This window comes from Stenella coeruleoalba (assembly GCF_951394435.1).
Source record: "Stenella coeruleoalba genome assembly, chromosome: 14".
In the NCBI taxonomy this organism is placed as follows: domain Eukaryota; kingdom Metazoa; phylum Chordata; class Mammalia; order Artiodactyla; family Delphinidae; genus Stenella; species Stenella coeruleoalba.
In genome coordinates, this window is record NC_137160.1 from 21,404,075 (window position 1) to 21,421,876 (window position 17,802).

Here is a 17,802-nt window from a genome sequence, read left to right on the forward strand (position 1 = left end):
ACTACTTTCTAGGACAGTTGTCAGACGAACAAGTAGGGATGTCCAACTCATGTCAATTGACAACCTATATAAATGGAATTTCCTGCATAATTTTCATTCTTCACTTAAATGTAAAATAGACTCTAAAGCTATGCTTATTCGATGAAAGTATCTGTAGTGTAGGTCTATTTTCATTCTGACATGCAACATATTTTTAGAAACATCTGAACACTGCGAATCAGTATGGTCTTGTTTCTAGCTTCCTTGAAAATCACAGGGTACCATCTGTCCAAAGACATTTAAGCCTTTCACCAGTATCATGTGATGTAATAAAATAGTGATGATTTACCTTCCTAGGCAATCCCGTCACGCAATTCTTCTAGGTAGAGTGTCAGGGTTTAAAATCAAAATGTTTATAGGAGAGCATAATGGGGCATAAATTCCCCTAAACTGTTCTGAAATTTACTCCTCTCTGAAATTTACTTCTCTCTTAACAGAGTATTGGGGATAAAAATCAAAATTTTTCCAACGCTTATTTCTCTCATACGGTAACTTAGAGGGGAGCCAGGAGGCTCAAATAAAGCCAGGCAGAGGAGAGTTAGTAGTCCAGGTCTAGGAATTCACATTTACAAGAGGTCAGATCCAGAGGTCAGCAAGCCAGGAAGCTGCAGTGGAGAACACACAGAGAGAAAGACCTATGCCTTCAGGGCTCTGTCCTCCAGGTTTAGTCTGTGTATTTGGGATTTAATGAAAGTACTTGGCCGAAAAAGGGTGAGGGTATAGTTGCACAAGTTAGGATCAAAGCAGAGTGTTAAGAATAGATGTGGAACACTAGAGCATCCAGGGTCAGAAGCAGTCTTGGGATAGCGCTGATATGAGAATTCTTTGAAACCAAAGGAAAGGGGGAAGCAAAAATGAGAAGCTCAAATTTCTCCTCGTGATTTCTAAATACTATCAGAATCATGGAAGGTTACTTCAAAGCAGATGCTACGAACTAACCTGTGTTACCAAAACTTCCAAAATAATACTGAACAGCCTCCTCTCCGGGTCTCTAGAGTCTAATTACTTTCCAAGTCTTTAAAATGCACTGCATCTGAAGGAGGCTGTTGAACTACATATGGATCCCTTGAAAAGATTCTAACGTGTGTACCCTCATTTATAAAGGTCCTTTTGTTTAGGAAGCACCCTGTGTTTAGTTCTGGAAATGTATTAACTGAAGAGGTCCTTTTACTTTCCTACTTCTGGAAATGGAAAAGGAAAATGGTCCTTTTCATCCTTCAGAAATTATTTTCTTTAAAAAATCATCCATTGTTTCTTATTGCTGAAGTTTCTCCTTGTGTATTCAATCAATAATAAGAGAAGTCATTCTCTTCAACTAACCAGCTTTTTCATTATGTCCCGGTAGTATTTAAAGAACAAAGTAATGCAAGCATTCTGTACTATTTTCACATATAAATAGATGGATATAACAGTCTCAAATTGATGAGGGCTTTATAAAAAATGAATATCCATAAAATTCAATGCCCTGAAAGCTAAAAGAGCAGACTGCATTTCAAGCAGAGACAAAGCCTTCTTCTCAAAGACCTATGTTTATTGAACTTCACTACAGGCCAATGAAATAAAATTTGCATAACATTTTGAGAAAATGGGCAATAATGGAGGAAAAAATATTGGAGCTTGGAGGACAAATGAATGGTGGACTATAAAATTCGTGGCTTCTGCATAAATACAATGTTAGAGACACTCCCTCCATTCCTCCTGCTACAATGCGAGTTCCTTGAAGGAAGGCATCCCCTTACAGTGGTTACTATGGTACTTACATACAGCAGGTATTCAATAAATATCGACTATAAAATTCAATTCTCTACAATGACTTACATTTATCAAGATCAGATAGCAGAGTCTGGTGTATCCCAGCCTTTCAATCAGCTGGGTCTTCTTTCCTTATATTTCTCTCTATAGAGCATATATTTTGAAAGATATTATCTAACAATCTATTTAATAATATTTTTACAAATGACCATGAATTTTATTAATTTTCTAATTCTAAAGTTCAAAAGAATGTCAAGCTAAGTTATTAGAATTACAAAGAATTGAGCTAGGTTCTTGGATTGTTCCTACCTATCTAATCTATCTAATCTATTTTATCTACCTAGGGAGGGAGTCCTATTTAAAAACAGATAAAAAATAAAATTAAATATACTATTTAAAATATTAGCAATAATACATGGTATACTAGGAATAACTCTACAGAAAGATTCAAAAGACTTCTATAATTAAATAGACTTCAAAACAGAGTTTTAAAGACCAAAATGAAAAGAGAAATACATAATATTAAAATATTGGAAAGGCCAGAATTGTAAAAATATAAACTGTAAAGATGATTCCTTTCTAAAACATTTATAATTTAATGCAATTATGATCAAAATCCCAACAGCTTTCTTGGGGAAACCTTCAAAGTCAACTAAAATTTTAAGGAAATGTAAAGGCACAACAAAAGCCAAGACACGCTTGAACAAAGAACAAAACAGGAAGTTATAGTAATCAAACTGATATGTTACTGATGCCAAGAATAGACATACAGAACATTGACACAGAATAGAGTCCAGAATCATAACCTACATCAGTGGACCCCTGATACTTGACAGGGCATATGTTATATGGCACTGCAAAACAGTAGGAAAAGTTTAATCCAATCAACTGATGGGCAAAGACAACTGATAAGGGAAAAAATGAAAGGGATATTGATAAGGAGAAATTAAATCAAAACTCTATCTTCCACCATATACAAGTCCAGTGTATTGGATGTCTAAGTGTGGAAGTTATGAAACATTTAGAAGATAATAAAACAATATCTCGACAACCTTGCGGGTAGGGAAGAATTTCTTATGCAAGACAGCAAACAAGCAACAGTACTAAGTTTTCTTTCTTTTTTATTTTTAAAGAAAGGAAAAAAGAACAACAACAAAAAAAGATACAACTAGGTCATTGCTCAAATTATGCCTCTTGACATTTTCCTAGTCTGCAAACTTTTTGTTACCAGTATGCAACATGTCAAGTAGACATACTGAGAGGAAGCTTTTAGAAATTTCTATCAAATTTTGATAATCCACAGTTTGAGAAGTAGTAAAATAAGCAATCTAAGATTAAAATTAATAATTTTTTAAAAATTCTATTCATTAAAAGTTAACTAATGGGGCTTCCCTGGTGGCGCAGTGGTTGAGAGTCCGCCTGCCAACGCAGGAGACACGGGTTCGTGCCCCGGTCGAAGATCCCACATGCCGTGGAGCGGCTGGGCCCGTGAGCCATGGCCGCTGAGCCTGCGCGTCCGGAGTCTGTGCTCCGCAACGGGAGAGGCCACAACAGTGAGAGGCCCGCGTACCGCAAATAAAAAAAAAAAGTTAACTAATGATTAAAGACACTTTGAAACCACAGAATAAATGAAAACATTACAGGTTATTTTATCATTTTTAATGTAATAAATGCATATTTAAAACAACAAAGAAAAGGCTTAATATTAAAATCAATAGTCTTATTCCCCACTGGGAACTTTTAAAACCTCTACTTGCAACTTCTTTCACAGCTCTAAATAGTGTGGTTGGTCCTGGATTCATCAGCATTAGACATTATTTATTGACTTCTCACAATGATGGATGAGTACTTAAGCTCACTTACGCCACCACCTCTTCCTCCCATATATTGTTATTGGGACTATCTATATTGGTTACCACTGAAACTTTTAAGTAACATAATACTCATGACTCTTTATTTCTTCTTTCAGTGATAGACAATACTTCTTGATTTCATAGTTTGTAAAGAAGAGACTATTACTATCTTTACCACTGCTTTTTAGCGCTCTTTTCCATTTTATCATCTACCTTCTGCCATAGATATGTTTACCTTTTCAGGACAGATTCAGTAGTGTGTTGTGCATTGTCTATAGGCAGATTCAAAAAGGCCAAAAGTAATTCAACACTGTTTACATTTTCAAAATTATGTAAATACAGCTTGCTGATGGGACAAGTAGTGTATAACAATTCCTTTTACAAACTAGTTTGCTCTACCTTTTAATTTTCTAGGCATTTACATTCCTTCCTTCTTTTTTAAAAAAATTGTATTTATAATCTCATTTTCTCCTTCAAATCTTCCATCAAATCTACCAAGTCTCTTTTCTCTGGAGATCTGCCTCCTAGACCCTCTTCTACTGTAGTCTGTCCTGGCTGATCTCTAGATCAGCTGCAACAGGTTTCCATCTGGGATGTTCCTTCACTGTTATTTCTTTTTTTTTCTTACTTTGCATTCACTCTTTGCTATGTAGTGGGCTTAACTCTCCCCTAGTCCACCCTCAAAAAAGATACGGCCATGTCCTAATCTCCAGAACCTGTGAATGCTGCCTTTTTTTAAAATATGGATAAGGTCTTTGTAGACATAATTAAGTGTCTTGAGATCGTCCTCCGATTATCCAGGAAGGCCCTAAATGCAATGACAAGTGTCCTTATAACACAAAGGTAGAGAGTGTTTTGAGATAGACATCATACGGAGAAGCAGACAGCCGGAATGAAGAGACCATGTGACCACAAAGGCAGAGATTGGAGTGATACAGCCACGTCTGGAGCCGACACAAGCTGGAAGAGGCAAAAAAGCAGATTCTCCCCTAGAGCCTTCAGAGGACAATGCAACCCTGCCGACACCGTGATTTCAGACTTCAGGCCTCCAGAACCTTAAGAGAATACATTTCCGTCGGTTTAAGCCCCCCAGTTTATGGTACTAGGTTACAGCAAACACAGGAAACTGCTACACAAATCAAGGCCAGGGCTGCTGAGGTTAATGGGGCAGGCGCCTTGGGCACAAACGCAACGGGACACCAGGAAACTCAATTTGAAGATAATATTTTATGATGCAATATTTTTTAAAAATCAAAATGAAGGCAAAAAAAAATCCATGATGAACAAAACATCATTTTTTTTTTCTTTAAAGGAGTATCCAAGCCTGAACTTGCATGGCGCAGCTCCCCCGAGCTCCACGCCTGTTGCTGGTCACTGACTTTCCTTTTTCTTTGCTCCTTGGCTACAAGTAACTTCCTAGGAAAGGTATGAGATATATAATTTCTGAGCCCTGTGCTGTTCTAGAGCTTCCCAAACAGTCCACTCATGACTTTAAAAAAAAAAAAAAAAAGAGCCTTCCTTTTTCGAGCTAGGAAATGACTATTGATTAGGTATTCTGCAAAAAATAGAGAAAAAGGTAGGATAATTTGTTAATATCTCCACCACCACCACCCTTTTTGTCCCCTCTTTCCTACCTTGGGGTTTTCGTTGGTGTTCAAACTTCTTCAAGACTCTGCCTGGGAGAGCAGCGCCATCCTGAGCTGCAGTCTCTCTAGACGTGTGTGACGCCAGTGGATCTAAACTTCAGTGAGCATCAGAATCACATGGAGGGCTTGTTAAAACACAGATAGCTGGGCCCCGCCCCCAGAGCCTCTGTCAGGGGCCCTAGGGTAAGGCTCAGTAATGCAGTTCTAACAAGCTCCCAGGTGACGCTTATGCAGCTCGTTAGGGCCCACCCTCTTTGAAAACCAGTACTCACAGCTGACCTAACTTGACTAAATGTTACAAGCACCCGGGGCTTTTATTCCAGAACAGTCTCCCAGACCCCACGGCCAACTTGATGATTACAGATGATTACATTTAGCCCCTGGAGATGACCGTCAGGGCACCTTATGTGGCTGCAGACTTTTCAGTCTTGTTTCATCTCTTTCCCCCTGCATCTGATTTTCTGTTTCCTACAAACTGTTGCAATCTGTTGTCCACACATACCCCACCTTTTTTTCTTCATTATATTTGGGTTGTGGCTTTCGATTCTTATAAACTTTTTCTATCCCTGCCTGAAGTGATGTGGGGGACACAAATAAGCATATTTGGTGAATAAATCATCTTGAAATGGAACTCATAGTTAAGGATATAAAATGCAAGGAAGATCCCTTCCCTTTGGCTACCAATTTAACTGATGCTCAGGTCACAAAATGGGTATAATATCTTCATCAGGTGAGGTGAAAGTCTTCAATATTAGAAGCTGAAAGGCCAGGATCCTAGTTTCAAATGTCTAACTGAAAGCATAAACTTTGATACAGAAGTTATAGTTTTCTGGAATCTAATGCCCTTAAATCCAAGGTTTACTACTGAAATTATAATTTCTTTTTGCCAAAATCTTCCCAGTTGCTATTATTCTTTCCAGCACCCCCCGGAGGATGTGGTGGGGATGCTATCCCGAGAGCATAAAAGGTTTGAGGTATCGTGACATGACCTTCATAGCGATAAATCGATCCACCTTTGAGGTGTTATGCCGATAGCACCTCGAACATCAGACAACTGACCAATTTGCAAAGTTTATTTTCTTGGCAATGAGAATATTTGCATACACTTGGTTGTCTACTGAAGTAGGAAACCTCCAGGAGAAGCAAGACAGAGATAGATGTATACTCTATTATAATGATTTAAACTTTAGAGGCAAGAAATTAGAGATAAGATGTCCAATCACTCCTTGGGGAGTTTCAGTATCCACTGAGTCTTTACCATGAAGAAAAACAAAGAAGCAAAAGCAAAACCAAAAAAACCCCCCCAAACAAAACCACCATTATGGATCATATGTTCTACTGGACTAACACCTCCCTGAAGGAAGGGTTTTGTGTAATCTGAGCCCTTATCTCTATAAACAGAGAACACAGCCAGCTCTGACACTGACCCTAGAAATGTGTTTTTACCTTTTGCATTACAGTATTCTTATTAGGACATCCCATGGTAGTTTCTCTGATGAAGTACCTTAGACATTAACTATCAGCCAGAGGGAAGGAAATAAAAGTAGAAAACACTTTCAACTCTAAACTTATTAAACCTCTAACACAAATCATCACATCGCTTACGCCATAAACCATGGTAAACCACAGAGAGGCGTTTAATCAGATTCTCTCAACAATAAACTGCTGGTGCCCTACGATGCACACTTATAAACCTCTTGCTATTATTCTTCTGATATTCATGGTTTACTGACTTTTTAAAATCATGGTACAGTGGAATATTCTTGAAAGGATAACTGTTAACGTAAAGTTCCTGAACCAAGATGTGTTCAGCATGAATTGACAAAATTACCATCTACCTAAGTGTGTGTCATTACAATATCATCTACTAGAGAGGATACGATAGTTAATAGCTTCTAACAATTAATAAGGATTCAACTATAGTAAGCAAAAAGAAGGTATCACAGAGTAAGTAACTACACTCTAAAATAAAGGGGGGGTTCATAGAGTAACAAAGCATGGTGCCATTCTGCATAAACTTGAACCCATATACATACTAAACTTAGCTCTATATCAGAATCACCTGGGGACTAATAAAGAAAACAGCCTCACTGAACTAGAATAAGGCCTGGGCCTGATATTTTTTACCAGTTTCCTCCAGAAGATTCTGATACAAAGCAAATTTGAGAAGCACTGAACTTAGGGGTTAATTAAAATATGAGAGAGGTAACAAGAGAGAATAATTCAACACTACAGAAGGCTTTTGATATTGAAGAAATTCCTACCTCCCTCAAACAGATAAAAGAGCACAGAGAAAACTTTGTTGAGATCTCTCTGATACAATGTCTCCATTTATATCCCCATATAAGTGAGAGGGTAATGCCCCAAAATGTCCTTGGGTTCTGCACACTGACTCACTAGGTTTCTACGCAGAAAAAGTTTCCAGCTTGTGCGTCCAGCCCTGGAGTATAGGATAGAAAAGTGAGACTGTGCTCACTTTTTCTGTTAGGAGCCTAGTGGCTTTCTAAGCGAGAAAGTGCTTCGAGAGACCAGCTAATAAGGGGCTTGGGCATATTCCTATTTCATTTGAATAAAACAATTCAAAAATTGAATAGAACTGAAAAATAATGATCAGTTTCTTCATATATTTTAAATATTGAATTCATTTTATGTAAATGGGAATTTTTCTTTACTGCATTTTAAAAAACCTATGGTCTCGGGGCTTCCCTGGTGACGCAGTGGTTGAGAGTCCACCTGCCGATGCAGGGGACACAGTTTCGTGGCCCGGTCCGGGAAGATCCCACATGCCGCAGAGCGGCTGGGCCCGTGAGCCATGGCCGCTGAGCCTGCGCGTCCGGAGTCTGTGCTCCGCAACGGGAGAGGCCACAACAGTGAGAAGCCCGCGTACCGCAAACAAAACAAAACAAACAAACAAACAAAAAAAACTATGGTCTCCACCTCACGCCTGCTTCGAGGTTTGCATGTGAGGTCTGTGCTCTGATGCTGGCCCAACCCAGGGTTCAGTTCCTCTCAAATGAACTGAATAAATCAGGCCTACTGAGGTGTGAAAGTGAACTGGGAAGCATTTGAAAACTGCTTTCTGAAAGGGAAACCAAGTTATTACTTAAAAATAAAAAAGATAAAAGCCACAATTTTTCTCTGTGTCGGCTCAATGGGAGGAGAGGCCAAGAACAGTAACTGTCCTATCGTCTTGGCATGTCAGGAACCAAAATGATCTCTGGACTATGGGGCCTTAAAGGATGTGGAAGGAAGATGAACCTGAATCCTTGAATTCTCTGGGCTTAAGATCATTATAAAAAGGCTTGACTACTACATGCAGACTTTTATCTTTTCCAAATCCAAGATCCTGTGACTCCAAATTCCTGCTCTCGGGGTTGTTCCTATACACTGGTAGCTAAAGTCTTTTGACTCGTGATTTGATTACTTGACTCCCAGATAAACAGAAAAGTCCTAGGCTCCAGTAATCAGAGGCTTAACCCTTAGCTCCCCTCCCCTGCAGGTCTGTTCACACCCATTACTGACGATTTCAGTTCAGTACCGCCCACAGCCCTGGTAGGACACTAAGACACTGTAACTCTGTGCCCACTGTGAATACATCAGGGAAGATGACAGACATGGTGCCCACTTCGGTCAGGAAGCTTCCATCGTAGTGGGACAGGCAGGAGCTAAAAAATAATAATAAAAGTATAATCAGCGGGCTTCCCTGGTGGCGCAGTGGTTGAGAGTCCGCCTGCCGATGCAGAGGATACGGGTTCGTGCCCCGGTCCGGGAAGATCCCACATGCCGCGGAGCGGCTGGGCCCGTGAGCCATGGCCGCTGAGCCTGCGCGTCCGGAGCCTGTGCTCTGCAACGCGAGAGGCCACAGCAGTGACAGGCCCGCGTTCCGCAAAAAAAAAAAAAAAAAAAAAAAAAAGTATAATCAGCAATTGTTATGAAGGACATTTAAGGCATGGTGCTGGGATAGCAGCTAGCACTAAGACCTAAAAAATCAACAGATATCCCAGAAAAAGTGACATCCAAACAAGGTTCTGAAGAATGAATAGAAACGAGCTAACTGGAAGGAACTGGGATAAGGGTTTGAAGGAGATTATGCCATGTTTCAAGTCTTGATGTGGGAGGGGGAATGGTTTGCTCAAGGAAGTGAGGATGACTAGTGTGTCTGGGAGCATCCCAAGGACACTGATGGGAATGGAGTTGGCTGTGAGGGAAGGAGAGGGAAAGGGGATAAAGGGATGGAAGGAAGAAGTCAGATTAGGCAGGACTTTTAGGTCATTGAGAACTTTAGATTGGGTCCTAAAAACAGTGGGATACACTGAACAACTTCAAATACCTTTTAAAGACAACGTTGGCCTCTGTGTATAAAATAGATTAAAAGTTAATTAAAAGACTTTTGTAGGAGATGCAGTCAAGAGATGACGGAAGCTTCTGTTTGGAGGGTTCCAGTAGGCATGGAAAGAAAGAAACCCAACAAAAAATAAACAGTTGTAGATTGAGTCAGTGGATCTTTGAGAAAGGTGTAAAGGCAAAATTATGGAGAAATCATTGTCTTTTTAACAAATGGTGCTGGAACACACTGCATATCTACATTACAAAAAAAAAAGAATCTACACCTATCTTACACCCTTCACAAAAATCCACTCAAAATAGATCATAGACCTAAAAGTCAAACACGAAATTATAAAACCCCTAGATAATAACATAGGAGAAAACCTAAATGATCTTGAATATGGTGATGACTTTTTAGATACAACCCTAAAGGAATGATCCATGAAAGGAATAACTGATAAGCTGGGCTTCATTAAGGTTAAAAACTACTCTGTGAAAGCCATTGTCAAGAGAATGAGAAGACCACAAGCTGGGAGAAAATGTTTGCAAAACACTAATCTGATAAAGGACTGGTATCCAAAATGCATAAAGAACTCTGGAAACTCAACAAAAAGGAAAAGAACAACCCAGTTAAAAAATGAGTAAAAAATGTGAACAGACACCTCACCAAAGATGATAAACAGATGGCAAATAGCCACATGAAAGATGTTCAGCATCATATATCTTTAGGTAATTGCAAATTAAAACAACAATGAGATGCCACTACACACCTATTAGACTAGCCAAAATCGAGAAAACTGACCACACCAAATGTCAACAAGGAGGTGGAGCAAAAGGAAACTCATTCATTGCTGGTGGGAATGCAAAATGGTACAATCACTTGGGAAGACAGTCTGGTAGGTTCTTACAAAACTAAACATACATTTACCACACAGTCTAGCAATCACATTCTTTGGTATTTATCCAAATAAACTGAAAATTCATGTACACCCAAAAACTTGGATGTTTATAGCAGCTTTATTCATAATTGCTAAGACTTGGAAGCAACCAAGATGTCCTTTAGTAGGTGAATGGATAAATAACCTGTGGTACATCCAGACAATGGAGTATCATTCAGTGCTAAAAAGGAACAGCTACTAAGTCATGAAAAGACATGGAGGAAACTTAGATGCATATTAAGTGAAAGAAGCCAATCCAAAAAGGCTACGTACTATATAATTCCAACTATACTATTCTGGAAAAAGCAAAACTAAGGAGACTATAAGAGATTAGTTGTTGTCAGGGGTTATACATTTCACTATACATTTGTCAAAACCAACAGAATGTACAATACCAAAAGTGAACGCCAAGGTAAACTATGGGTCTGGGGTAATAATGATGTGTCAGTGTAGCCTCATCAATTGTAACAAACGTGCTGCTCCGATGTGGGATGTTAATAGCGGGGGAGGCTATGTGTGTGAGGAGAAATGGGGGTAATGGGAACTCTCTGTACCTTCTGCTCAGTTTTGCTACAAACTTAAAAGTGCCCTTAAAAGTAAGTCTATTCAAAAGAAATTAAAATATATGTTTCTTTGAGACTCCACATGACTAGTTATTGGACAAGGATGTTGTAGGTGAGAGAGAGAGAAATTACATCACCCAGATTTCCACCTTAGATGACTCGATGGATGCAGGTCCATCCAGTGCAATGGGACTAAAGAGAAGAACAGGACAGAGTTAACTGTGAGATAAGAGAGAAATTGCAGAGCAAAGCAGATTCCTGGTTTAAACTTTGACCACCGAAGAGTCATTTGATCCTTCATTTTTTTTTTTTTTCTTTTAGATTTGGAGGTCCAGGCTTCATATCTTAACATTTTTCACTGGAAAATGTAAGTCATTTATAGGGTTAGGCATAGCATGATTCTGATAGAAAAATGCAAATAGAAACAGATGTCTGTGTACACATAAAGAAAGGCATGATGAGTTAGAGAAAAGAATATGGTTCTGGGGTCTGCAAGACCTGGGTTCTAAACCAGCCTTGGACATTCATTAGTTGTGGCGCAAATTATTTAGACCATCTGTCTCTTAGTCTCCTGCTGAGGGACATTCATAATGAGTGGTTGTGAGGAATATAAATATTTTCAGGAAACTGGCACAAAAGTTGGTCCTCATACAATGGAAACAAGTGTTGGGATTATACCCCGGGTGCTTGTCACATTTTAACCTGAATTTGACAGCTGTATGAAAATATACTGCAATTAGGTGAGTGGAATAATGCTAACATATGTCGGGAAGTGTGATTTCCTAGAAATCTCCTGAAACAACATAGAACTGAAGTCTTGGTACCATGCCTTATATGGAAGGCATTCCACATTTTTCTAGATGGCCCGTGTTTGTTCTTTTGGGGAAGTCATACTAAGCCGTCAGTCCTCAAGACATTTCAAAGCCAGATACCAAATGACATGTCTTTTTCTCTTCCACTGCTTCCTTGTCCTTTCTTCCCTCCCTCTTTTCGAGTTACCTTCCAAACAGCAAGTTTTTAGGACATTTAACTGCAGATATTCGAAAGTGTAAAAATGGTATCTGTATTATTATATATTAACTGAAACCCTACTGAGCACTAAATATGATAGAAAGGGAAAACACACACACAACCACAAAGAAGACTTAACAGCAAACCAACAAGATTAGAATGAATGTTGGGAAGCTTTAAGAAAAGGTGTTAACATCATCCACAAACTAATACAAATATTGAAATAAACAGACTGGGGACTAAGAATTCTCAAATGAGAGTCTTCTCTGTAGAGATCTGGCAGAGTCTAAAATGGTGAGGGCAACGTGACAGAGCTCTTTCTGCTTTGTATACGATGGACTGAGTGACTAGTACGGCAGTGAGTCTTAGTAATGGAAATCAGCAGCCCTGACCTGTGTTGATGACATTTGTAGATATATTTCCCCCATCGGTGACCTACCACATGTAAACCTTCTGACTCTGATTTATGAGGTACAGAAGGCCAAGTGCAAAAGTATGAAAAGGTTACTCATTATAAGCTGAGAAGTGGATAAACTCATAATTTTTAAAACATGTGAAACACATGTTCCCCAGGTAAGACCTTGCACTCCAAATGTCAGGCCAGAGTGAATTCTTAAAGCCAAGCTATAAAGCTCTGAAAATAGAGTTTATAATGAAAATGTTGACAGGCTCTTGGAGCCGCTATAGTATAGAAAATTTAATATGTCACCTTGTTTTACAAGATTTTACTGGCATAGAAGAAAATTAAAACATTTAACATCCTTCACTTCACCAAATTGCTTTCCTCCTCCAAAATGTGGCACCATTTGTGGTTCTCTTTCATTGATAAACATCCTTTTTATTGTTACCAGGCTGAACACACATATTCTCAGCTTTGCGCTCACACTTCCTTTCCAAAGCACTGAAATGCATATTGGGGCAGCATTATCGTGTAATCTTATTCACACTTTCTGAAGGCATGTTAAGTTGTGAGAGTTCTGATGGGGAAAGGGCTGAAATGAAGTAGCTACAAAGGCAACATAAATGATGCCAATCACTTAAATAATTTCCACGAGCATTTCAAAAAGCCTTTTTTAAAGAGAAACATTTGTCTAGTACACAAATTCTGAGGGAAAAAGACTTGGAAATGATAGCTCAGTATTTGGAGGAAACAAATTCCAATCCTCCAGCAAAATAAGATGACTGCTTGCATTTCTGAATATAAGTAGACAACAAACATAAAATGGGGGATAGTTTTCTAAGTCAGTTACAAATAATCAAGATTTATACGAAAACACAACTGTGAATCCAAGTCATATCATTAACAAGAATCTCTTAACCTAAGTAATATTTTTATATCTCTAATGATCATTTACTTTTATGAAAGGTTAAAGACCAATGAGGGTAACCAGTCAGTCTGCAGTTCATATGTCCTCCCAGAAGGAGAAAGAAGGGTCCCAAAGCTTGCTGGTCCAGAGAAAGCTCTTCAAGGTTCCACGACAAACTTTACTTCAGATTTTTGCTAAGTGACAATTAAGAGATGTTGTGCTTTGATATCATCAAAGAACAAAATCAAAACCATGAGTATTATCCAAGTACTTTCCAGTGTAGTCATTATTTTACTCCAGGAAGGAATATAAACCCCAAAGTATTGGTACTAAGAGCTTTAAACAGGCACATAAAACCTGACATGTTTGCACAGAGCTCATCTGGATGTGGGAAAGCAAGACCCTGGGTGAGAAACAGGTCAGATAGTCACGGAGCATGCAGACATGCATCCCACACAGGAAAAGAGGCCTTCTTCATGGGGTTTCTCTCTTCCCATTTGCTGCAGGGTATTCAAGGAATCTTCAAGAGTACTGCCATTCTCTATCTCTAAAAAACTTCATTCATTAAGCCCTTAGTAAGTTAAGCACTTCTTGATTATATTCACAGCAACCTTATAAGGCAGGCCCATTTTTTTTTTTTTTTTTGTGGTACGCGGGCCTCTCACTGTTGTGGCCTCTCCCATTGCGGAGCACAGGCTCCGGACGCACAGGCTCAGTGGCCATGGCTTACGGGCCTAGCCGCTCCGTGGCACGTGGGATCTTCCCGGACCGGGGCATGAACCCGTGTCCCCTGCATCGGCAGGCGGACTCTCAACCACTGCGCCACCAGGGAAGCCCAAGCAGGCCCACTTTAAGAACAGGAAAGTAGGCCCAGAATATTTCCACAGAGAGCCCAAGTTTACAGAACTAGTGAATGGATAGAGATAGGATCCAAATCTGTCTGGCTCTGAAGCTCATGCATCTGACTACCATGCTATGCCATATAACTAACCAGGTTCTAAAGAGTTTGCCCACCTAGAGAAGTTGAGAAGATATAACATGATCTGTCTTCATGAAGTCATTGACCAGTGGAGGAGTTGTGTGTATGTCTGTGTGTGTGTGTATTTTATAAGGACATAGTGTGACATGTTCCATGCCATAATGGGGGAAGCCCAGTTTACTGTGAGTACAAGGAGGACGGAGACTCTCCTAGCCTGAGGGACCAGGTCAAGATTCCTAAAGATGGACTGCATGAATCCAGTCTCATTCAAAAAAAACAAAAAGTGCAAGAGTGAGCATAACAGATGAAAAAGGAAGACATACAGAATAAAATATGCAAAGCCATGAGCACCAGAATATGCATGTGTAGGAAACTGCTATAAAAACTGAAGGGAAGAGTGTGGACAGGATTATAGACTGGGCTAAAGGCACACTCAGGGGCCAGACTCTGAAGGGCCTTTAGGCCCCCGGAAAGAGTTCCCGTTTTTCTGTGGTGCACTGATATGACCAAATGCCATTTTGGACCTAAAAGAGGCCCCAACCCCAAGTCATTTTCATGAAATGACACCCACTAGAAGACTCCTTTCACACAAAGCAGGAGAGACACCTATCAGCACAGGGAAATCCTAGGACTCAGATGAGATGTATTCTTCTATAATGCTGTATATAAGAGTCTCTATTTTTTTTTTTAAGTGAGGCAAACACTTGTAACTGTTAATTAACAGTGTTAAGTCACCACTACTCATTGGAGTAAGCAATAGATTTCAGTGATATTTACAAGCTAAGGAGAAGCCAGTTCTATTTGCTCAGTCAGTGGCAGTAAAACACATGCTGACCTCTGATGTTTAGGTCCAGGCTAACATTATGTTCTTGAATCTACAGTATCTACTAAAATGCTGATACTCTTTGACTCAGAGACTATATTGCTAGGTACACGTCCTAGAGAACTTGTCAAAAATACGCACAGAAGAGTATCCACTAAATACAAGACTATACATAAGGGCACTATTAACAAAAGTGAAAAAAATAGAAACAAACCAAATATCCATCAATATACAAATGGTAAACCAAAAAATACTATGGAGAATTAAAAAATATGAGGCTGATCTGTAAGAACAAATACAGAAAAGCGTTAAGCTATATCATTAAGTGAAAAAACAAGCGACTATTTAAAGGATAATCAGATAATCTTGTTTATGTTAAAAATAAACAATGCAGGGCTTCCCTGGTGGCGCAGCGGTTGAGAGTCCACCTGCCGATGCAGGGGACACGGGTTCATGCCCCGGTCCGGGAAGATCCCGCATGCCGCGGAGCGGCTGGGCCCGTGAGGCATGGCGGCTGAGCCTGCGCATCCGGAGCCTGTGCTCCGCAACGGGAGAGGCCGCAACAGTGAGAGGCCCTCATACCGCAAAAAAAATAAATAAATAAACAATGCAGACAGACAGTAGGTTAGTGGTTGCCAGGGTCTGAGGGGAGAGGGGAATGGAAATGATAAAAATATTCTAGGGTTAGAAAGTAGTGATGAATGTACTAATAATGAGTGAATTACATACTTTCAAAGGGTTAATTTTATGTATGTTAACTATTTCTTAATAAAAACAAAAAAATCCCACATCTATACAATATGTATGCATTTGGGATGAAGAGGATTAAAGGGGACATTTACTTTATTTGCAACTACATCTTCCAAACCAAGGCACCTCCTGAACTGACACTCAACTGGAAATAACCTTAAAGAAATAGCCACACATTCGCTCATAAAGTACCCAATGCACTGTGGGACCCAAAGGATGTCCCTGGAAACAATGATTAGATCAAAGAAACACTAATTATTTTTTACGTCATGTTCCAGCCTTTGGAGAAATTTTCTCTTTGCGAGAGGAACCACAAAAATTCAATCCAATAAAATCAACCAGCACTGAAACTTAATGTTGAAGCTATATAGATTTTATTAATCTTTAAAACATTTTCTTAAATAGATTCCTAGCTGGTGAAATGTTCCAGGTAAAAAAATCTCAGCAAATGAAACCTCACGAACAGTCCTTTTAAGGGTAGTAAAGCTTTGGGTTACAATAAAAAAGATAAATATATTTTTTATAAAATAAAATTTGTAGCAATGTGTATAACAGAACAGTAAATTAGAGGGATTATAAATCAAACAGATTTTATGACTGTGCTGTTCATGAAGAGATTTAAAACTATTTTTAAAGAAGACAACAGCAAAAAACAAGAAACAGGCCCAAAATGGAGTCTCTTGTGCTAAGCCACACACATTTAACAAGTCAGTCTGAATTACTTGGTCAGCACTAGTAAGATAATCTGCCTAAAAGACCCCAACTTCCTCCAAAGGAAGACAACCTTGTCTGAAACAATCCACTCTTTGCTAGAAATTTCCTTTTTCCTCTGCTTCTGCCTATAAAGCCTCTTATTTTGTTCAGCTCCTTGGAGCTCCTATCTGCTAGATGGAATGTTGCTTGATTCATGAATCATTGAGTAAAACCAATTAGATCTTTAAATTTACTCAGCTGAATTTTGTTTTCTAACAGGACATAGAGGCTTAGCTAAGAAGATTCATCTAAATGGAAGGGTGTATGTGCATGCTCTGTATTTATGTCTAAATATCTCTGGGTAACCTAGGTTAGAATGTAGACAGTGTAAATTGAATTGTTTAAAGATCCTGATGGGAGATGATAGAACACAGACTCTCTTACACACACACATCCCCTACCTGTACCAATATCTACTGATTTATTTACACACAATCACACTGACCTGAGCTCACTAGATTCCGAGTTAGGCATATAACCGTCGGACTTCATCATCCTCTAGAAGTTAGAGCAGCTCTTTTGGGTTCCTGCACCTGATTCCAATGCGTGTGTGCGAAGGTGATTTCCCACACCACCAGCATTTCTCTGGACATCAGTGGGTGTCCTTACAATTCAACTCGATCCTGACACCTATCTATCTGCCTGGAGACAGCATCAGATTCCACAGGTTAAGGGTTCATTCCTACAAGACTGTCTCCCTGTCCATCCACTTCAGATGCCAGTCACGAGCCCAGGTTGTTACCTGTGCTTCTGACCAGCTGGCTATAAACCAGAGGTTCTGATGACCTCCTCCCTGGGCTCAATTAATTTGCTAGCGTGGTTCACAGAACTTAGAGAAACATTTTACTTACTAGATCACCAGCTTATTATAACAGGACATAACTCAGAAACAGCCAGATGGAAGAGATGCACATGGCAAGGTATGAGGAAAGGGTGTGGAACCCATGAGACCAAAGGCACCATTAGCCCAGCACCTCCACCTGTTCACCAGCCTAGATTCTCCTGGAACCTTCTCCTTTTGGATTTTTATGGAGGCTTCATTACATAGGCAGGATTGATTAA

At 39.5% G+C, this 17,802-nt stretch overlaps 1 protein-coding gene across 1 annotated transcript in view; it reads right to left on the reverse strand.

The window, feature by feature from the left end:
• Nucleotides 1–17,802, reverse strand: part of DCC (DCC netrin 1 receptor) — a 1,193,354-nt gene that overhangs the window by 734,666 nt on the left and 440,886 nt on the right.